We start from the raw sequence: 24,114 nt of genomic DNA, 5'->3' as shown, positions 1-24,114 counted from the left end.
TTGAACCTAGTAAAAACAGGGACGATTTAGCTTTCCTAGGGTTGAGATGTTTAGCCGATTCAAGATTGACAACTTCTTATGGTCAGTGATAACAGTAAAAGGATGGACAGCCACCTCCAACCAATGTCACCGTTCTTAAAATGCCAATTTAATTGCCAACAGCTCTCTATTAACCACATCATAATTTTTCTTAGCCAAAGAAAATTTTTTTTAGAAAAGAAGGCGCATGTGTGCCATTTACCAGGGGATGGACCCTGAGACAAAACAGCCCCAATCCCCACCTCCGATGCATCAATCTCCACAACAAAGGACTGGGAAACATTGGGTTGACTAAATATAGGAGCCGTGGAAAAGCAGCTCTTAAAGGAGGGAAAAGCATCCCCCGACCATTTGGAAAAGATCAACCCCTTCCTTGTCATGTCAGTAAGACCGGGGTCACACTGCGTTTTGGGCAGTCTGTTGATGGACTGCGTTACACCGCGGTATAACGCGGTCCGTTAACGCCGCCATTGAGTCCCATTGTCAGGCGCATCGCAACACATGCCGTAAAGCGGCACGCGTTCGCGATGTGCCGTCATTCGCTGACAGAGACTCAGACGCGGCCTGCAGCGTCTGAGGCTCCATCACCGCTAGCGCAGATGAATCATTTGTGCTAGCACAGATGATTCATCTGCGCTAGCGGGTATAGCATAACGCGATCGCGTTATGCTATACCATTAGCAGCCAGTCAACGCTATGCAAACGTTATGTGAACCTAGCCTAAGGGGTTTCACAAATACTGATTTTTCCTGATGAATTTCCAGTAAGAATTAGTAAAACCCCAAAACGTTGTGGGCCTTCAAGTTCTCGGGACTGTCCCAATCAAGGGCAGCACGGACGTTATCCAGATCCATCCAAAAACCTGAAAACAACAGGTACCCCAAAAACTGCTCCTCCTGGATGGCGAAAACACATTTTTCTAGATTGGCATATAATTTGTTATGACTTAATATTTGCAGCACCTGTTTAACCCCTTTCCTTCATTGGACGTAATATTCCATCCATGTGCCCTGGGCCCTAGTTACCATGGACGGAATATTACATCATAGCGATAAGCGGCGCCCACGTGGTGAGCGCCGCTTATGGCAGCCGGGTGTCAGCTAATTATCATAGCTGACACCCGGCACAATGTGTCAGGGGTGGTCATGGACCGCCCCGACACGTTAACCCCTTGTACACCGCGATCAAACACGATCGCGGTGTACCGGGGGTTAAAGGGAAGCACCGGCAGGGAGGGGGCTCCCTCCGTGCTTCCCTGAGCCCCCCACAGCAGCGCAATGTGCAGCGCTGCTGCGGGGGTCTCCTTTCCTGCAGGTCCCCGGATCCAATATGGCGGCGGGGACCTCCGGGGGCCTGCAGGAAGCTCCTCAGTCCCTGCAAAGCGCAGGCAAGGAGGAAACCTGCGCTAGGGTGACCGGATCTCATATGGGGAGGAAAAAAATGTCGGAATCTTGTTCGTCTGGACCCCACAAAACGATTCCCCTTTCCAGATATTGAGATAGCCAAAATTTAAGCTCGATCAAACGACGTTAACCCGTGCCGCTCGTCGCTCAAAGTTTGAAAAAATCCAAATTGAGGTATTTTAAGATTTAGGTATTTTGCATAGTCTGTTAGACTATAAAGAATGTGACAACAACATTGCAGAAATAGCCCTGACCAAATTTTTGAACCATTTGTGGTATTTGAATGCAGAGTTGGTGGGATTATCGTTTTTTGATCCCACCATTACAGACAATGAAAAGTTGTTAATGGCTAATAAATTGCTCAGTAGCACAGATGAACCATCAGAGCATGCTAACCTACATGAGTTGATAATTTTACATAGTTATCTAATCTATTCTAGAGCTTTTGTTAAAGTAGTTTTTGAAACGTCAGAATATAATGCTCGGCATTTGCTTACAACTTGCAGGACATATTGCTTTGTTCTTCATCTTTTGTCAGAAGGTCGTTAAAGTCGGTTACTTCCTACCTCTTTTAATTTTTCTTTCCTAACTTTTGGATTTACAACCCTAGCGTGTCATTTGTGGGGGGTTTCCACTGTTTTGGTACATCAGGGGCTTTCCAAACGCGACATGGTGTCCGATCTCAATTCCAGCCAAAATCGTCAAATGGCGTTGCTTCCCTTCCGAGCTCTGCCATACGCCCAAATAGTGGTTTACCCCCACATATGGGGTATCAGCGTACTCAGGACAAATTGCACAATAACTTTTAGGGTCCTGTTACCCTTGGGAAAATAAAAATTGGGGGTGAAAAGATCATTTTTGTGGAAAAAATATGATTTTTTAATTGTACCGCTGTACGTTATAAACTTCTGTGAAGCCCTTGTGGGTTCAAAGTTCTCACCACATATCTAGATAAGTTCCTTGGGGGGGGTCTAGTTTCCAAAATGGGGTCACTTGTGGGGAGTTTCCACTGTTTAGGTACATCAGGGGCTCTCCAAACGTGACATGGTGTCCGATCTGAATTCCAGCCAATTTTGCATTGTAAAAGTCAAACGTCGCTCCTTCCCTTCTGAGCTCTGCCATGCGCCGAAACAGTGGTTCCCCCCACATATCAGGTATCAGCGTACTCAGGACAAATTGCACAATAATTTTTGCAGTCCAATTTCTCCTGTTACCCTTGGTAAAATTGAACCTGAAGTATTTTTTGTGTGAAAAAAAGGTAAATGTTCATTTTTTTTAAAATATTCAAAAAATTCCTGTGAAGCACTTGAAGGGTTAATAAACTCCTTGAATGTGGTTTTGAGCACCTTAAGGGGGTGCAGTTTTTAGAATGGTGTCACTTTTGGGTATTTTCTATTATATAGACCCCTCAAAGTGGCTTCAAATGTGATGTAGTCCGTAAAAATAAAATGGTGTTGCAAAAATGAGAAATCGCTGGTCAACTTTTAACCCTTATAACTTCCTAACAAAAAAAAATTTTGGTTTAAAAAATGTGCTGATGTAAAGTAAATATGTGGGAAATGCTACTTAAGTTTTTTGTGTGACATATCTCTGTGATTTAAGGGCATAAAAATTCAAAGGTGGAAAATTGCAAAATTTTTGCCAAATTTCCATTTTTTTTCACAAATAAACGCAAGTTATATGAATGAAATGTTACCACTGACATGAAGTACAATATGTCACGAGAAAACAATGTCAGAATCACTGGGATCCATGGAAGCATTCCAGAGTTATGGCCTCATAAAAGGACAATGGTCAGAATTGTAAAAATTGGCCCGGGAGTTAACGTGCAAACCACCCTTGGTAGTGAAGAGGTTAACATGCCCCCGATGTGTCTCCAAATCAAGAGAGTAAACCAAAATATCATTTGGATAGACCAGCACCCTGCCCACCAAATGCTGGAAAATATCATTGATGAAATGCTGAAATACCGCAGGTGCATTGGTCAAACCAAAAGGCATGACCAGACTCTCGAAATGACTTTCAGAGGTACTGAACGCAGTTTTCCATTCATCCCCTTCTCTGATTCTAACCAGGTTGTAGGCCCCCCTTAAATCCAACTTAGCTCCTATAACCTGGCTGAATAGATCAGGAATCAGAGGAAGAGGATATGGATCTTGGACAGTAATTTGATTAAATTTGCGGAAATCTAAACAGGGATGTAGACCACCAACTTTTTACTTCACGAAGAACGCTGCCTCAACGGGCAAAAATGAGGGTCTGATGTGTCCCTTCTCCTTCCTCATTGAAATCCTTCATGACTTGTCTCTCAGGACCAGAAAGATTATACAGTCTGGACTTCTTAAGTTTAGCTCTGGGGGTCAGATTAATAGGGCAGTCATATTCATAATGAGGAGGCAGATCCTGACACCCCCTTTCAGAGAAAACATCTACAAACCCCAACAAAAATGCAGGGAAGGTTTGTATAGAGATTGTAGAAAGGGAAATATTTAAACAGTTCTCATGGCAGTAATCCTCCCACTCAATGATCTCCCTGGTTTGTCAATCCACCAACGGATTATGTTTCACCAATCAGGGAAGACCAAAACAATTGCGGTGGGAAGACAGTCCAGGACATAGCAAGGAATTATTTCAGAATGAACTGACTCCACGCTCAGTCTTACATTCTGTATAATTTCAATGAGAGATTTCTGTGAATGTGGTGCTGAGTCAATGGCGAAGATGGGAATGGGCTTAGCTAAAGCACAGTGAAAAAGCTTGTGAATTCTGGCAAACTGAGCATCAACCATGCTGACTTCAGCTTCACTGTCAAACAGAAATCTCCTCGGTTTTGCTCTCCAGCACCACCTCTGCTGTCAGAACAAACCGGGAACTGCAGGTTGACAATAGATGCACCCCTTACTTATTCCACTCTAGACTACCAAAGGTTAAACAAGTTTCCTTTTGTTTAGGCATCAAAGGACCGGCCCCAATAAAATGTCCCTTTTTTCCACAAAAAATACCACCCTTTTTTTGTGAACATCAAATGTACGATGTTGAGGTACCGCCACCACTAGACTGCTCCCCTGGTAAAGGGGCAATTACCCCAAAAAAGAGGCTCCGGAGAAGGTGGTCTTACCCACCTATCTCGAAAGCGTCTGTCAAAACATATAGCCAGCGACATAGCGACCTCCAAGGACTCAGGGGTTTCATATACCACCAAATCATCTTTCAACCTTTCAGTGAGACCCTGAAGAAATTGGCTTCTGAGAGCCAGGTCATTCCACTTAGTATCAGTTGCCCACCTGCGGAATTCGGAGCTATACGTCTCCACTGACCGATTCCCTTGCAGAAGGTGACGCAATCTGGACTTAGCCAAGGCGACTTGGTCAGGGTCATCATAGTTAAGGGCCAGAGTCCCCAAAAATCCCTCCACAGACTGGAGACAAACCGAATCCTGCGGTAAAGAGAAAGCCCAGGACTGCGGATCTCCCTGTAGTAGAGAGATCTTCATTTCCGGAGGAGTAAGGATGAAGTTTAAAATAAAGTTTGCAAGCTTCCTTAAACACAAAAAAAACTTGCTCTTCCCTCGGAAAATCTGTCTGGAAGGGCAACCTTGGGTTCAGGTTGGACCGGCCTACCTGCAGAGACGCCAACATCATCAACCTGCAGCCGCTGTCACTGCTGAACCTCATATTGTAGGTCATTCACCTCCAGAGACAGACAGCGTAGCTACTCTGTCAGCCCTGTAAGCAGATCCATTCCAAGGGAGAAAAGGAAAAAAAAAAAAAAAAACACGGAAAAAAAATAAAACATCCCTATATAGGTTCTGCATCTATCGCTGAGCAGGGACTTAATCCCTGCCTGACCATAGCAATGGGCCCTGCTTAGGCAAGGACGGGGTTGGCACTAGTCAATCCCTTCTACAACTAAAGACAGATGAGATAGATAAACAAGGGGAACACTTATTTTGAGTAGACCCAGAGAGATAATACAGACGTCCTAAAGCAGCACCAAAGAGAAAGATAGCTGACTGCTGTAGCTCCAAGCCTCAATAAGAGAGTGGAAATATCGCAGGTGATTCTCAGAAGCAGACAGGAAGTCTATAAACACTAGAGTTGAGCGATACCATCCGATACTTCAAAGTATCGTATCGGATGGTATCGGCCGATCTTTAAAAAAAGTATCGGTATCGCCGATTCCGATACCGGAAGTCCCATTCAAGTCTATGGGACTTCCGGTATCGGAATAAGAAAAACCCTTTCCTGCCCTTGTACAGCCTCTCTGGGGTCTGTACGGGCCTTTCGGGGGGCTGTGCCGGCCTGCCAGGGGGTCTGTGCAGGCTCCGGTGGTCTGTGCCGGCCTGCCGGGGGGCTGTGCAGGCTCCGGGGGGCTGTGCCGGCCTGCCGGGGGGCTGTGCCGGCCTGCCGGGGGGCTGTGCCGGCCTGCCAGGGGGTCTGTGCAGGCTCCGGTGGTCTGTGCCGGCCTGCCGGTGGTCTGTGCAGGCTCCGGGGGGCTGTGCCGGCCTGCCGGGGGGCTGTGCCGGCCTGCCGGGGGGCTGTGCCGGCCTGCCGGTGGTCTGTGCAGGCTCCGGGGGTCTGTGCAGGCATCGTCCGATGGGACTACAAGTCCCATCGGGCGATGCCTGCTACCATGACAGTGATTGACACATTAGCCAATGATGGGACAGTAGTAGTCCCATCATCCGGCTAATGTGTTAAATGTAAAAAAAAAAAATTACATGCTACATTCATACTACATACTACATACATGCTACATTCATACTACATGCAACATACATACTACATATATACTACATGCATGCTACATATATACTACATACATACTACATATATACTACATACATGCTACATACATACTACATATATACTACATGCATGCTACATATATACTACATGCTACATACATACCACATACATACTACATACATACTACATATATACTACATGCATGCTACATACATACTACATGCTACATGCATGCTACATACTACATACATGCTACATATATACTACATACATACTACATATATACTACATGCATGCTACATATATACTACATGCATGCTACATACATACTACATATATACTACATGCATGCTACATACATACTACATGCTACATGCATGCTACATACATACTACATACATACTACATATATACTACATACATGCTACATATATACTACATGCATGCTACATATATACTACATACATACTACATATATACTACATACATGCTACATACATACTACATATATACTACATGCATGCTACATATATACTACATGCTACATACATACCACATACATACTACATACATGCTACATATATACTACATGCATGCTACATACATACTACATATATACTACATGCATGCTACATACATACTACATGCTACATGCATGCTACATACATACTACATACATACTACATGCTACATACATACCACATATATACTACATACATACAATACATTCATACAATACATACATAGACATACAGTACATATAACATAGAGTAACATACTTACCAATACTTGTCACATTGTTCCCCGAAGCCATTGTCGTCTACGGAATAAATATTAACATAACAAACCACAAAAATACTCACCCACGATCCGAAGCAGTCCACGAGTGTGTCCCACGACGATCTTGGGTAGAGAACTGCAGCATCAGCTGATGCTGCCGTTCTCTACGGGCTGCAGGAATCCAATGACGGAAGGTAGGTATCCTTCCGCACTGTATTCCTCCGCCACTTAAAAAAAAAAAAAGTCCCTAGTCTCACTTTATGCCATTGCTGTGTGGGAATTTCCCACACAGCAATGGCATAAAGTGAGACTAGGGACTTTTTTTTTTTTTTAAGTGGCGGAGGAATACAGTGCGGAAGGATACCTACCTTCCGTCATTGGATTCCTGCAGCCCGTAGAGAACGGCAGCATCATCTGATGCTGCAGTTCTCTACCCAAGATCGTCGTGGGACACACTCGTGGACTGCTTCGGATCGTGGGTGAGTATTTTTGTGGTTTGTTATGTTAATATTTATTCCGGAAAGACAATGGCTTCGGGGAACAATGTGACAAGTATTGGTAAGTATGTTACTCTATGTTATATGTACTGTATGTCTATGTATGTATTGTATGAATGTATTGTATGTATGTAGTATATATGTGGTATGTATGTAGCATGTAGTATGTATGTAGTATGTATGTAGCATGCATGTAGCATGTAGTATGTATGTAGCATGCATGTAGTATATATGTAGTATGTATGTAGCATGCATGTAGTATATATGTAGCATGTATGTAGTATGTATGTGGTATGTATGTAGCATGTAGTATATATGTAGCATGCATGTAGTATATATGTAGTATGTATGTAGTATGTATGTAGCATGTATGTAGTATATATGTAGTATGTATGTAGTATATATGTAGCATGCATGTAGTATATATGTAGTATGTATGTAGTATATATGTAGCATGCATGTAGTATATATGTAGTATGTATGTAGTATATATGTAGCATGTATGTAGTATGTATGTAGCATGCATGTAGCATGTAGTATGTATGTAGCATGCATGTAGTATATATGTAGTATGTATGTAGCATGCATGTAGTATATATGTAGCATGCATGTAGTATGTATGTGGTATGTATGTAGCATGTAGTATATATGTAGCATGCATGTAGTATGTATGTAGTATGTATGTAGTATGTATGTAGCATGCAGTATGTATGTAGTATGTATGTAGTATATATGTAGTATGTATGTAGCATGCATGTAGTATGTATGTAGCATGTATGTAGTATGTATGTAGTATATATGTAGTATGTATGTAGCATGTAGTATGTATGTAGTATTTTTTTTTTTTTTTTTTTTTAACATTTAACACATTAGCCGGATGATGGGACTACTACTGTCCCATCATTGGCTAATGTGTCAATCACTGTCATGGTAGCAGGCATCGCCCGATGGGACTTGTAGTCCCATCGGACGATGCTTGCACAGACCCCCGGACATCAGCACAGCCCCCCGGCAGGCCGGCACAGCCCCCCGGCAGGCCGGTACAGACCCCCACAGGGTGCACAGCCCCCCGGCAGGCCGGCACAGCCCCCCGGCAGGCCGGCAGAGACCCCGGGCAGTCCACACAGCCCCCCGGCAGGCCGGCACAGCCCCCCGGCAGGCCGGCAGAGACCCCCGGAAGGCCCGAAATGACGGCGCATCATGATGCGCACACACCGCGCATCATGATGACGTCAGGCCGTCAATCAACTGAACTTCCGATTCCGATGCCGAATTCCGATATTGAAAAAATATCGGAAGTCGGTATCGGAATTCCGATACAGCAAGTATCGGCCGATACCCGATACTTGCGGTATCGGAATGCTCAACACTAATAAACACCCAATGCATGTGTGTGAATTAGAGCATGGGTCCATGAGTCAGAAGGACTAGGAAGGTGTCTGCAAAGCCAACCACAGAGATCTTTTGCAGCCAGATGTTGTGCGACTGTCTGTAGCTTCTGACACACACGTGACAGTGTCAGAACGAGACTCCATAGGCCAATATTATAAAACCGACTTTGGGCTCACACATGAACTATAGTTTAAGCAGACAAGTTGGAATCTCTTAGCAATCATGTGGCCTAGTAGAGGGCCAGAGTGGCACTAGACTCCAGAGAAGACGGTGATTGCTAAGTTATTTACTACTCCACACTACATATGTATTTACATGGGTTTAGCCATTCAAATTTTTTATGGAAGTACTTCTTTAACAATGTAGATGGGGAGAACGCAATTACAGGGCCATGGCTCGGTTTGGGGATTCGATCAATTGATCTCTTGCTCCTTGCTCGGTTCTCCTGTCTACTGAGCTAGTGCACTTTTTTTGCCCTTACAACTATGGTTCCTATTGCCTTTATTTTTCCTTTCTGGGTTTGCCCCTCTTTAGGCGTTTCCCTATCACATTCTGGGTTGGGCTACATATATTCTCCCTTCACTACATGCCCTTGCTGGCTATAGTTGTAAGTGGATTAGTGTTAACGAGTTAAAGGTCTTCTGTGAAGGGCTTTTCCCTGCTAGACAAAACCCCTTTGTATTTCTGCTGTGGGTCTACCTTCTAAATACCTTTCTCATCAGTTAGCTTTGTGGGAGATTATTCTTGTTTCATTTATTATTGTTCTTAGTTCTCCTTATTTTCCATTTGTGCACGTCCTTTAAGTTTTCTCATTATAAGTCCTTGTATTCCTCTGCACACTTTAGAACTCCTCATTGGCTGTGCACAGCGACCTCCCTTCTGGTTCCTCAGGAGGTATGAGAAACCCCTCAACAGCGTTTTATGGAACCAGGTCTGATGTGGTGTTCATAGATGTGCGGCTAAGGATTGACTAGTCTGTTCAGGGACTAGAATGGTGTGGCTTCTTTGTGTTGTAGGCTTTATAATTCCCGTTACAGTCTCAGAGAGAGTCGAGAAAACAGGATACAGAAAAGAAGGAAACCACATAAAGATGAAATAAGTGCAAGACCAAGGCTGTGCTGATATATGCCATAATGGATACAGCAGTACTCTGGATACACACAGATCTCTCATCCAGCCTATATTACTGGGAGGGGCACTCTAAAAAAGAGAAGAAAACTGAGTCAGTAAAACGTGTATCAGGCTACAAACTACATATCAAAGAGGCTGAAAATTAATGAAAAGAAAGCGCGGGCTGCAATTTTATTAACTAAAGGTAAGCACTGCTGTAGTGGAGATAGGCGACTTAGACATGACATTTTATATATCACATATAAATAAGAATGTCTAATGATCCTGTGAAATGTAGATGTCTCCTTCATCCTGCTTATTGGAACACAATTAGCAAGTGGCTTCCAATTCTTACACTTGACACATTACCTTTACTATGGTAATTTCCTAGTGTAAGCTAGAGGAAGCATATGGCTGCTAAATCAAATGATCGACATCCTGGAATCCTGTGACTGACATGTTTCAAGCAATAGTCATCTAGCATGTATAATATATCATATACAATAGTTGAAGGGGGTGGTGTGCGTGTGTGATGGCGACCCCCGTTTTTATAACTTTTATGCACATTTTAACTGTCTGTGATTGTCATGTTTTTATAAAAATTAAAGCACTGTACCTTTTTGTGTATTAAAACCTAAAACTTTAATCACTTTGTCTTGTTGCCCTAAATAACCTATGTGTTTCTGTGAAGACTAATTGGTAGTTTGTGCAGTGACCTGTGTATGGCCAGCAGGCAAGTGAGTATATTGTGTACATGACATTGGGACTTACTGCCCTTTCGGTAAGTGGTGGCAGCATAGAAGGTCTTGGCTGTGTGAACTGGTTGGAGATACGTACGGTGTTCAATCTGAAGCCTGAGGGGCGAGTATGAGATTGAGTTGTAGAGTGGCGTGGACCCCTTATAATCACCCTCACCCCACATGACATCACGGAGGTTGAGTGAAGGTCTGACTGAGACAACTACCATAGCTAAAAGAATTTTTTTTATACCAAATTTGTTCATAACCATCAAAACTGTCATTAGGTGGACAGACTGCTTCTGAACAATCACTGCTCACATTTTCTGCACTAGCAGACCTTTAAAATCAGATTCACTGCAATTAGTTTTCATTTTGTAAGTATGTGTATGGACCAGGTACGGATTGGGGCTGAAATTCAGTCCTGGCATTTGAAATCACACAGGCCCATGTTGTCCTCGTCCCCATGAACCAGAAGGGATATATTACTAATATTACCCTGGATGGAGGAAAGGAAGATTTTCTACAAGACCAATATTTCTAACGATATCCATGGCCTTCTGGGGTAAGTGACGGAGCAAGCGACTTTGTGCTCTATCACACTTAACGGTATGGGAATCTTGAGAACATAAATTCTGTTAACAACGTAGCAGACAAGGAAGCCCATGACCAGACAGGCCCTTCTGGGATTTGCCAGAATTGCCAGATGGCCAGTCCAGCCCTGGGTATGGACTTAACATGAGAACTTCTGTGTATATGTGATAAAGCAAATAAATTGTGACACCCCCACTTGGGACAGGACTGCTGTGAGTGATTATGATTACAGTCTTTGTGTAGCCCTGCTGAATAGGCTCAATACAAATAGTGGGGAGTAATAATTAATTTGAATTAATTTCTGTACGGTATCTGTCCACTGCTGACAATCGTTCTCCTTTTTATCAATAAGACACACATGATTACAGTATAACATCAGGAACATAATTCAAGGTAGCTGTATAAACCTTTCTCATGGGAACCATTCTAAGTTTTAGCTAAATCTAATAAAGACCAGGTTAGCGACCAGTTATGTGCTGCTAAATGAGGTTGGTTTGACATTTTCCCCCAGTACTATAATGCACTTTTTACACAACGCATTCAGCATTTTAATCTTCGCATTATTATTATTTTTATTAGAATTGCAGAGGGTACTGTTTTCCCTAATGGAGGTCACCAGCTAGCATAAGGAGACTTATAGGCCATGCAGAACTCCATGGGGAAAAGCTATACAAATAAGTTCTTCAAGAAGAAAAATGCTGTTTCTATAATGCTACTTGTTAGGTCAGCATTAAAGTCGCTCTATCTGTTAATGCACATGATTTTGCAAGCGGAGTTGCAAACAAAAAAATCCATGGAGTAATGCAGCATCAGCAGGGGTGGACATACCATTGGTGCAACCCGTACACAAGGGCCCAAGAGTTAATGGGCGCACTTCCACTTCCATAGCAGCAAGCAGATTTTTTCAGATACAAAGAGGAATCCATAAACTGTTCTTGCACAGGGATCTTCTTCTGTCTGTTTCCACTAGAGCAGGGTTCCCCAACTCCAGTCCTCAAGGTCCACCAACAGGTCATGTTTTCAGGATTTCCCTTGTATTGTGCAAGTGATGCAATTATCACCTAGGCAATACTAAGGAAATCCTGAAAACATGACCTGTTGGTGGGCCTTGAGGACTGGAGTTGGGGAACCCTGCACTAGAGTACCATCTAAGTAGATAAAATTTTTAAGTGAACCTGTCAGCAGGAATGTGCACAGTAACCTACAGGCACTGTCAGGTTGGCGCCATTATACTGATTAAAATGATATCTTTGATGATGAAATCCGTCTCGTGGTTGTGGTATAATCCTTATTTTCAGTTTTCAGTTAACGATATGCTTGTGCTCCGGCTTGGCCTGTGGGGGGTCTTCATGTGGTGCTCTGCTTAGGTATTCATGAGTATGGATTCTGACAGGTTACTGATATCTCACTGACCTGCCCCCTATTTCACATAATTAATAGTACATATATTTAAAAAAAAAAAAAAAATTACCTTCTGCAGGCATGATCACATCTATAATGTGTATTTAAATATTTTTTATGATATAAATTAATTCCTAAGAAAAAATCAGTCTGAAAATGGCACCGGCCTCGACAGTGCAGTAGCAGCTATCGGCGATTCGACAGCTGCTCCTGCGCAGGCAGAGCTCACCGACACTAAAACAGGACTTAGAAATCCTCCAAAAACACCAGAAAAAAAAGGCAGAGATGCTTACCTGCCAAGGCCTCCAAACAAATGCACTACCAGGGTGCAGTGGACCCGATTAAAGATGGCGGCAACACAGGTGCAGTAATACCGATGAGACAATCACTCTCAACCTACCAATCCATGGAGGGGGTGGTTGTTTGGTATATTAGTGCACAAAAGATAATAATCAGTATGTGGCGTTATTCACATACAGGTGATGCAGAGCATCTAGCTTACAGCTTATTAGTGACACCCATACTCTTAGATCAGGCAGGCTGCCCAGTGCTAGCCAAAATGCATCCTGTGTGAACAGAGGCCACAGTGTACAGAGCCATCTGGGCCCAACTGCACCCTGAAAAATAAAGCGCAAAAAACACATATCAATATATGTGAGGTATTAGATATTATGGCCAAAATATGGAAGCTCGCAATACACATCAAGGGTCCCCACGTTTGCGAATCCTATCACTAAACATGAAAACAGAGTTCACCAACACTAAAAGAGGACTTAGAAATCCTCCAAAAATTTTTCAAAAAACACCAGAAAAAAGGCAGAGATGCTTACCTTCCAAGGCCTCCAAACAAATGCACTATGAGGGTGCAGTGGACCTGATTAAAGATGGCAGCAGCACAGGTGCAGTAATACCGATGAGACAATCACTCTCAACCTACCAACCTACTATATTAGTGCACAAAAGATAATAATCTGTATGCGGCGTTATTTACATACAGGTGATGCAGAGCATCTAGCTTACAGCTTATTAGTGACACCCATACTCTTAGATCAGGCAGGCTGCCCAGTGCTAGCCAAAATGCATCCTGTGTGAACAGAGGCCACAGTTTACAGCGCCATCTGGGCCCAACTGCACCCTGAAAAATAAAGTGCAAAAAACACATATCTATATATGTGAGGTATTAGTTGATATTATGACCAAAATATGGAAGCTTGCAACATAGCTGCTACTGCTCAGGCGTGGCCAGTGCCAATGGAGATCAGTTTTTTTCTCTAGCAAGATGGCACCGCTGGCGCCTGCTCAGTAGCAGCTAGCTATCGGATCCCCATTTTCGGATTGATTTTTTTAATTAATTAATTAACACCTTTCTGACATATGTTGTAATAATATGTCCCTGTGCCCTGGGCCTATTTGACCATAGACGGATTATTACGTCATCGCGATTGCCCATGCACATGGGCAGTGCGCAGGCGATCACCGCCGGGTGTCAGCTGAATCTGACAGCTGACACCCGCCACTCAGTGCCAATAGCATTCAAGCACCACTCCCTGCACTTTAACAACCTAAATGCTGCGATCCAGCACTCTGGGAGACAGCAAAGGGATGACAGCCCTTCTGCCTTTGTATCGAAGACCCAGCGGCGTGACACAGGGTCCCGATTGGTGCCATGGTGACCTGATGTCTTCAAGACGACATCCAGGTCACCAGGGCTAGGAAAGTTGCTGATCATCCGCAGTGCATGATCAGCAAGTTTCCCTGTCAGTGCAGAGCTGACAGTTTCTACAGCATGGGGATGCTACTGCATCCCCATGTTATACAATCAGCCTGCAAAAAATGATAGTCCCATAGTAGGTCAAAGTAAAAAAAATGTTACAAAATTTTTTTTACATAATTGGAAAAATATTAAAAAACAAACTCAATAATAATAAAAAATGAAAAGATATTGTATCTATAAATATTTGCATGGAAAAAAAACAATAAAAGTACACATATTTGGTATTGCCGGGTCCGCAACGAACCAACCTATAAGGGTATGTGCACACGTAGTGAAATCTGCTGCGTTTCCGCAGCGGTTTTGGCTCTGCGGAAACGCACCAGATTCTGCTGCGTTGTACAGTACCTTTATTTTCAATGGAAAAAAAAACGCAGCGCACATGCTGCTGATTTTTCCGCGCGGTTTTGCTGCGGTTTACAATCTGCAGCATGTCAATTGTTTGGTGCAGAAACGCTGCAGTTTTACACCTCATCCATTATGAGGTGTAAAACCGCAGGGCAAAACCGCAGGCTAAACCGCAGGACTTTTGTCCTGCGGATTTACCTGCGGTTTTCTCTCCAAAATCCGCACACCCAAAAAACTACGTGTGCACATAGCCTAAAACTGTCCCACAAGTTAAACCCTTTAGTGAACACTATAAAAAATAAATAAAAACAAAGCAAAAAATAATGCTTTATCATCATACTGCCAAACAAAAAGTATAATAAAATGCGATCAAAAAGACGGATGTGACTAATAATAACTAAAATGTAAGTGGATTTCCTGAAAAACAGACAATAAGGCTAGTTTCACACTAGCTTATTTTCCACGCAGCACTCGGCGCCGCTAAGCCCCTCCCCCTGCCGGCTCCCTGCCCGCCCCATCCGGTCATCGCCGCCTACTATCGCACACGGCTGCATGCGATCTGCGCACCCTATCTTTAGCATAGGGTGCACAGACCGTGCGCTGGCCATGCGCTAGTAGGATTTTAGCGTGCGCTGCACACTTTTGAAGGTGCGCCGGTGTGCACTGAACGCACCATCTTGCATTTTGGCGCGCTCAGCGCACCTTCAAAAGTGCGCAGCGCACGCTAAAATCCTACTAGCGCACGGCCAGCGCACGGTCTGCGCACCTTATGCTAAAGATAGTGTGCGCAGATCGCATGCAGCCGTGTGCGATAGTAGGCAGCGATGACTGGATGGGGCAGGCAGGGAGGCGGCAGGGGGCGGGGCTTAGCGGCGCCGAGCGCTGCGTGGAAAATAAGCTAGTGTGAAACTAGCCTAAGATTTGCTTCAGAATTTTATACTTCGTTTTTTCACATTTGTGAAAAATTTTTAAAAAACGCACCTAAAAGTCCATTTAAACAAATATACTCAGGGTATTCATTAACTACTCCACTAGTGGCACAAATTGCATGTATTCTAATTGCCAGTAAAGTGTAGTCCACAAAATATCATTATAATTAAATACCATAATACCATAGTCTGTATGTGACTTTGAGCTCTCGTGTTCATGAAACTGTTTTTGCCAATTAAATGTAGGTTTTTTCTAGTCCCCATGCTCATATATGAGTATTCTAAGATAGCATTTCACAATTTTCCGCTAAATCAACAGCTGGAGTTGTTAAAATATATGTTGAGTTTCCTATATTTAAAAATTGTTATAAAAAGTATAAAACAATTCTGAAACAAATCTCATTGTCTGTTTTTCAGGAAACCCACATAAATTTTGTTATAAACAATCAGCCCTTATATTTGAATTACCACTCCTTACCACTTTTCTCATGTTCATGTTGAACTGTCTGCTTCAACTAAAGGAAAAATTTATTTTTTCGAGTTTTCATAATCATTCACCTGCATTATATATAAGGCTGGAGTCACACTAACCTGCGCAAAATACGGTCAGTATTTTACAGGGCGTAATACGGATCAATGACCACTAAATAGTGCTCCGTAGGTCATCCGTAAGCAAGGTGAGGTTGCGTATTTTGCGCATGTGTGTCTCCGTATGTAATCCGTATGCAATCCGTATGGCGAGATTTTCTCGCAGCCTTGCAAAATGGACATTTAACGGTTTTGAGGCCTGCAAACAATTTAAATCATTAGCCTGCACCCTATTTAGACACTCAGAAACAGGTGGCTGCCTACATTCTGTACATTTCTCACCTTGCTTTCACGAGGTGTGTTGGTGTTCTTTGTGCAGCATGGCAGAGGGTCTGACATTCAATACAACCGAGCAGGTTCTCTTTACCTGGCTTTTGTCACGGCGCTTTGGGCAACCATATCCTGTGATAGTGGATCCGCGGAGGAGGAGACGCATGTGGGTACATCCACTTTTGAGGCAACGACTCACAAGAGGGCATTTTCACCGCCTCTATTCGTCTCTGCGGGAGCATCCGGACAAATTTTACCAGTACTGTCGAATGAGCATTTCCACATTTGATCGCCTCTTGGAGACAGTGCGCCCTGGGATCACCTTTCAGGACACTAGGATGCGCAAAGCCATATCTGCAGAGGAGCGACTTCTACTCACAATACGGTATGTACTCCACAACCACATTCTCTATGTTCATAATGTGTGTGTTAATTTGTTTTTTGGCCTTCTTGGACAATGTTTAATACCCTCATCTTACTCAAAATGTTTCACCTGACACAGCAGAATGTTACATCTAATATGTACTGCATATCACTTAGTCATTGTGCCACCAAATATGTGTGTGATGTTATCTCTCATTTCCTACCAAGTTTGGTCGGCATGTAACTGATTTTTTTTTACTTTAGCCATTCTAACCTGTACTATTTCTGTTGTTCTACAGCTTTCTGTCCACTGGCCTGTCTTATGCCGCCCTCCACCATGAGTTTATCATTGGAAAGTCCACCATTTCAGGCATAGTGAGGTCTACATGTGCAGAAATCTGGACAAGACTCCATCAGGTGGTCCTACCCGAGCCCAGGATGGAAGACTGGTTAAGGATTTCAAGGGACTTTGAGGAGGACTGCCAGTTTCCAAATTGTATTGGGGCCCTGGATGGCAAACATATCAGGGTGCGTAAGCCGCCGAACTCGGGGTCCCAATTCTTCAATTATAAGCAATACTTTTCTGTTGTATTGTTGGCTCTGGTAGACCCTCAATACAAGTTTATAATTGTTGACATTGGGGCCTATGGAAGGACGGGAGACTCTAGAGTCTTCAATACTTCCATAATGGGTCGGCGGCTACGCACCAACCAGTTGGATCTACCACCACCACACCAGCTACCAGGCTCCCCCGAACAATCAGTCCCTTATGTCCTTGTGGCAGATGAGGCCTTTCAGTTATCACGTAATATCATGAGGCCATATCCCCGGCGCAACCTTGACCACAGGCGCAGAATTTTTAACTTGCGCCTATCACGTGCTAGGCGACTGGTGGAGTGTTCCTTTGGGATTCTTTGTGCCAAATGGCGGGTACTCCAGTCTGCCATTCAGTTGAGTGAGCAAAATGTGAATGAAGTTGTGAAAGCCTGTGTTGTTCTGCATAACTTCACCAAGATCCATGATTGTTCCTCCTCTGATGGTGTTGTGCGTAGGCCAGACAATGTGCGCAGGGTGAGACCACCTATCATCCCTCAACGTAGACCGCTCTCTGGCCTCAAAGTGCGTGATATATTCACGAATTACTTTATCTCACCTGAGGGGGCAAAGTCTTGGCAAGAGAATGCTGTGTCTATGTTATAATTTCTTTTTTTCAAAGTGTGTCTAAATATATATTACTCAAGCCTTTTTATGATTCTATGAGTGTTTCTTTGCATTGGTTGGTGTCTGTAAGTATGTTGTGATGGATAGTGAGAAATCACACAGACGTTAACTAGAGTAGACAAATTTTTAGTTTTGCCTTTTTTTTTTTTTTGTTTTGCTTGAAGGCAAACATAATTTTGCCAGAACACAAATTTGGCAATGGCCAAAATGACCTTTTGGGCCTTCTTTAACTTGGTGTAACATTACGGAAAAAAAATGCACCAAACATTATGCAATTACAACATTGCTGCATGCCTACATTAACCTTGATTAGGCAACAAAGGGTGAGCTCCATCACCTACATAAAGTCAATAAGATAACACTCACATTTCCTCATAATGTTATCCAATCATAGAAAGATTCCACCATGACAGGCAAGGCTACCTCACATCTTTCACACAGATATTACCTGTCTGTAGAACAGACAATATTTAAGCATGCTATACTGGAAAGGATGAAAATACAAAACTCACTTGTTAAGACATTGAGAGAGCGTGATATTGTGAATGCTGGTCGCCTCAAATTGGTTTACTAGAGAATGCCAATAACAAAGTTGACTACTTAACTAAAGGCAAGCACGCCTTTCCTATGCGTTAGCAAGTGAATAGTGGATTTTCATCTTTTCAGGTAAAACAGTATAGCGCATTTAAATATTCTCTTTTATACACACATGTAATATCTGTGTGAAAGGCGTGAGGTAGCGTTGCCTGTTATGATGGATCGTTTCATATGTTTGGAAAACATTGTTTAAAAATGTGAGTGTTAAATTATGTTCTAAATGTTGGTGAAGGAAAACACCTGTTTTTTTGTCTAGATTAGAAGCATCAGTTACATGTAACTGGACATCTCCAAATTTTTAAGTCATAAATCCTCATATGAAGGGGAACGGGGAGGAACAGCCTGTGGGTGCTGCTGGACATTGTGGCCAACATCGCCCTGTGTGGGGCCATACTGTTGCCCATGATGCTGTTGTTGTCCAGCCTCCTGGGCCTGTTGGTGATACTGCCCAGAGTAATAATGATGATGGTGAGGGGCTTCTTGTTGGCTCTGGTAGGCCCGTGGCTCATACCCACCAAGATAGCCAGATCATCCCCAACCAGGTTGGGACCAGCCTCCAACACTGGGTGGGTACAAGTGGCCATATTGGTGGGGTTGGCTTGATGAAGACATTTGGGGCTGCGGAATAGAAGGATGGGTAGGGGGAGGAAGGGGTTGAGGTGTTGGCCCACGTATTAGGGGCTGTTCAGACCCTGCTTGAGCAAGCATCTGTGTGGATGGTCTCATGCGCATTAAATTTCTTGGTGAGAGCTGCCACCTCTCCAGAAATTCAAACACCTCATATGGGGTATTGGGGGGGTGCTTGCATCAAGCAGGATCTGAATACACCCCCTAATACAGAGCCTGACCTCACGGGTAAGGGCACGGAGATAAAGGGTGAGGCTACGTGCATAGGCCTCCTCACCATCATCTGTAGTGACTCTGGACAAGTAATTCAGCACCCCAGTGTCCACATGGGTCCGGCTCTCTTGAATGGCGACCTGGCGCCTTCTTCTTATTCGCCGTGATGCAAGAGCAGCCTGTGGGGAGGGCCTGATCTGGGCAGTTGGGCTGCTGCTCAAGTTGCCCGGCTCTTCCAGGATGGGTGAGTTTGCAGCAGCAGACCGTCCTGGTGGTGTGTTGTGTAGGGCAGCCATTGTGTGGTCTTGTGATGCCTCCTCTTCAGACATCCTTCTTGTAGGGGGAGAAGATGGGCCAGCCACCTCATCCCCTACAGGATCAATAATGGGCTCTGCCTCTGAGGCCGTTCCTCGATCCGTAAGGTTGGATTGAGTTCTGTTATGAAATAGAACAGAGGCAAAAATACATCAATATTTTTGTCCCTGTAAAGTATTTGTGTAATGTTTTTGTGTCATGTGGTGTGAGGTATGTACTTACGGTCTCAGAGCCAGAATTGGGGCGAGGAAGTTCAGCCGTTCATAGTAGATGTATTTGCGTTTGACATGGCCAGCATCCCCACTCCTGGACCGCTGCTGGCGTTCCCGGCGGTACTGGTCCCGGATGCTTCTCCACCGTTTCATCACATCTTCCACTGCAATGTGACAGGAAAGATTGTCAAAATCACATATTTGAGAGGTCACATTTTCAAACAGTAGTCTAGGCATGGGGCCTTATGGGGGTGTGCGTTCTACCCATGGTGGCATATGTAATTGGGCCGATACCCAGGGTATCATTAGCTCCCCTGAAACTAATTTTAGTGGCTAGGAGGATGAGGAGCTTGTGGCCTAACCCCTAATTATGGCTGTGTGAAGCCACGTGTCACATCCTAATGTAACGGCCTCATGAGGCTAATAAAAGTACATGCACAGGAAGGGGGGGGGGCTGATTGTAGAGTCATTTTATAGCACGCGCTAACGTTAATAATATTTTTATGGCTGCACTTACGAATTTTCTGCTGCTCATCACGTGGTCTGTCACCAAAGTCATGGTACATCTGGTGACAGATGCGCCTCCATGACGCCTCCTTTCTTGTGCGGTTTGCGTCGCGTGGGTCCCATATTTCTGGACGCTCCTGCACCAGCACAATTAGCATCTCTACATTAATATATGTGGACGCCATGCTGCTGCTGTACTCCGTGGAGGCTGACTTCCTGGATGTCTGGAGCGCTTTTTGAGCTCATTTGCATGCCTACGCTTCCTGATGATGGATTGGCCCATTTCCTGTTCACCAGCCAAAAGACCTGCGTATTGCTCGCAGGTCACACGTGTGTTCAGTGTGTAATCTGTATTTTTTGCGCACCCATAGACTTGCATTGGCGTGCTACGGGCGTAGTACGCTGACAATCGCAGCATGCTGCGAGTGGCACGGAGCGGAGGATACGGAGGAGAAATATACGCCTGGTGCGAGTGACCCCATAGAGAATCATTGGTCCGTGTCTAATGCGTGCTTTTTGCGCCTCTCACGCACCCGTATTCCTCGCCAGTGTGACTCCGGCCTTACTTGTTTCTAGCTGTTACAGCTTTTAATTATATTCATGATTTTTTTTTTTGTTTTATCCCCTTCCCGACCTTTGACCCAACATAGGCGTCATGAAAAGTCGTGCCAATACGACCCATGACGCCTATGTGGCGTCATGAATTGATTGCCCCCCTGCGGGTCGGGTGACCGGGGTCACTGAAAGGTCACCTGACCCGCACACAAAGGACACTTAACAGTTTACCCCAGGGGGCGTGGCTTAGCCCCCACGTGCCTACGATCGCTCTGATTGGCTGTTTCACTTTTAACAGCCAGAGTGATTTGTAATATTTCACCAATCATATTTGGTGAAATATTACAATCCAGCCATGGCCGATGCTGCAATAGCATCGGACATGGCTAGACACCGAGACACAAGCCCTCCACACTGATTGGCGGGGGCAATTGGCCCCCGCCACCGACGGACGGCGGCGATCGGTTGCTGCCGTCACCATCTACTCCCCCTCCCCTTTCCTCCGCTCCCCCCCACTTTCCGACCCCCCCCTCACCCCCCCAGTACCTCCGATGTCCTGCTGTGACTCCTGGGGTCCCGCCGTCCTCGATCATGGGCGCCGCCATCTTGGAAACTGGCGGGCGCATGCACAGTGTGCCTGCCATTTCCAAGATGGCGGCGCCCATGAATTTGCTGGCTTCCCATTAATTTTTCAAAGTAAAAAGTAAATACACCCCCGTTTATCACCCCCATAGATAGGCACACATAATAAAATAAAATAAAAAATATTTTTCCATTAGAGTTAGAATTAGGGTTAGGGTTCTATTAGGGTTAGGGTTGGAATTAGGGCTAGGGTTAGAGATAGGGTTAGGGTTAGAAATAGGGTTAGAAATAGGGTTAGGGTTGGAATTAGGGTTAGAATTAGGGTTAGGGTTGGAGTTAGGGTTAGGGTTGGAATTAGGGTTAAGATTAGGGTTAGGGGTGGGTTGGGATTAGGGTTAGGCTTGTGGTTAGGGTTAGAGTTGGGATTAGGGTTAGGGGTGTTTTGGGGTCAGGGTTGTGGTTAGGGTTATGATTAGGGTTGGGTTTGGGGTGTGTTGGGGTTAGAGTTGGAGTTAAAATTGAGGGGTTTCGACTGTTTAGGCACATCACGGGGTCTCCAAACGAGACATGGCTCCACGATTTATTCCAGCCAATTTTGTGTTCAAAAAGTCAAACAGCGCTCCCTCCATTCCAAGCCCCGACGGGTGCCCAAATAGTGGTTTACCCCCACATATGGGGTATCAGCGTACTCAGGAAAAATTGCACAACAACTTTGGTTGTCTAATTTCTTCTGTTATCCTTAGGAAAATAAAACATTTGGGGCTAAGAAAATGATTTTTGTGGAAAAAAAAGATTCTTTATTTTCACAGCTCTGCGTTATAAACTTCTGTGAAGCACTTGGGGGTTCAAAGTGCTCACCACACATCTAGATAAGTTCCTTGGGTGGTCTAGTTTCCAAAATGGGGTCAATTGGGGGGGTTTCCACTGTTTAGGCACATCAGAGGCTCTGCAAACATAACATGACGCCCGCAGACCATTCCATCAAGTCGGCATTTCAAAATGTCACTACTTCCCTTCCGAGCCCCGATGTGTGCCCGAACAGTGGTTCCCCCCACATCTGGTGTACCAGTGTACTCAGGACAAACTGTACAACAACTTTGCGGTCCAATTTATCCTGTTACCCTTGTGAAAATAAAAAATTGCGGACTAAAAAATAATTTTTTGAGGTAAAAAAAATATTTTTTATTTTCACAGCTCTGTTATAAACTTGTGTGAAGTACTTGGGGTTTTGAAGTGCTCACCACACATCTAGATAAGTTCCTTGGGGGTCTAGTTTGCAAAATGGGGTCACTTGTGGGGGGGTTTCCACTGTTTAGGCACATCAGAGGCTCTGCAAACGTAACATGACGCCCGTAGATCATTCCATCAAGTCGGCATTTCAAAACGTCACTACTTCCCTTCCGAGCCCCGACGTGTGCCCGAACAGTGGTTCCCCCCCACATATGGGGTACCATCGTGCTCAGGACAAACTGAACAACAACTTTAGGGGTCCAAATTATCCTGTTACCCTTGTGAAAATAAAAAATAAGGGGCTAAAAAAATCATTTTTCAAGAAAAAAAAATATTTTTTATTTTCATGGCTCTGAATCTATAAACTTCTGTGAAGCACTTGGGGGTTCAAAGTGCTCACTACATATCTAGATAAGCTCCTTGGGGGGTCTAGTTTCAAAAATGGGGTCACTTGTGGGGAGTTTCTACTGTTTAGGCACATCAGGGGCTCTGCAAACGCAACATGATGCCCGCAGAACATTCCATCAAAGTCTGCATTCCAAAATTGCGCTCCTTCCCTTCTGAGCTCTCCCATGCACCCAAACAGTGGTTCCCCCCCACATATGGGGTATCGGTGTACTCAGGACAAATTGCACAACAACTTTTGTGGTCCAATTTCTCCTGTTAGCCTTGTGAAAATTAAAAATAGCAGGCTAAAAAAATCATTTTTGAGGAAAAAAATGATTATTTTCACTGCTCTGCGTTATAAATTTCTGTGAAGCACTTGGGGGTTCAAAGTGCTCACCACACATCTAGATAAGTTCCTTGGGGGTCTAGTTTCCAAAATGGGATCACTTGTGGGGGAGTTCCAATGTTTAGGTGCACAGGGGCTCTCCAAACGCGACATGGTGTCCGCTAACGATTGGAGCTAATTTTCCATTTAAAAAGTCAAATGGTGCTCTTTTCCTTCCGGGCCCTGCCATGTGCACAAACAGTGGTTTATGACCACATTTGAGGTATCGGAGTACTCAGGAGAAATTGCCCAACAAATTTTAGGATCCATTTTATCCTGTTACCCATGAGAAAATGAAAAAACTGAGGCTGAA

General features: G+C 44.2%; 1 long non-coding RNA gene across 1 annotated transcript in view; it reads right to left on the bottom strand.

Annotated features, from left to right (window-relative positions):
• Positions 1-5,227: 5,227 nt before the first annotated feature.
• LOC141084252 (uncharacterized) overlaps positions 5,228-24,114 on the bottom strand; it is a 94,033-nt gene continuing 75,146 nt past the window's right edge. Inside the window, exons 2-3 of the long non-coding RNA XR_012230963.1 lie at positions 8,838-10,059; positions 5,228-5,524 (exon numbers count right to left, since the gene is read on the bottom strand). This is a non-coding gene — a long non-coding RNA (uncharacterized lncRNA). The remainder of the gene's footprint in view (positions 5,525-8,837; positions 10,060-24,114) is intronic.

Source organism: Dendrobates tinctorius, unplaced genomic scaffold (assembly GCF_039654945.1).
Source record: "Dendrobates tinctorius isolate UK_male_01 unplaced genomic scaffold, ASM3965494v1 ptg000022l, whole genome shotgun sequence".
NCBI classification, from domain to species: domain Eukaryota; kingdom Metazoa; phylum Chordata; class Amphibia; order Anura; family Dendrobatidae; genus Dendrobates; species Dendrobates tinctorius.
The sequence above is the reverse complement of the archived record's forward strand: the minus strand, read 5'-3'. Positions and strand labels throughout refer to the sequence as shown.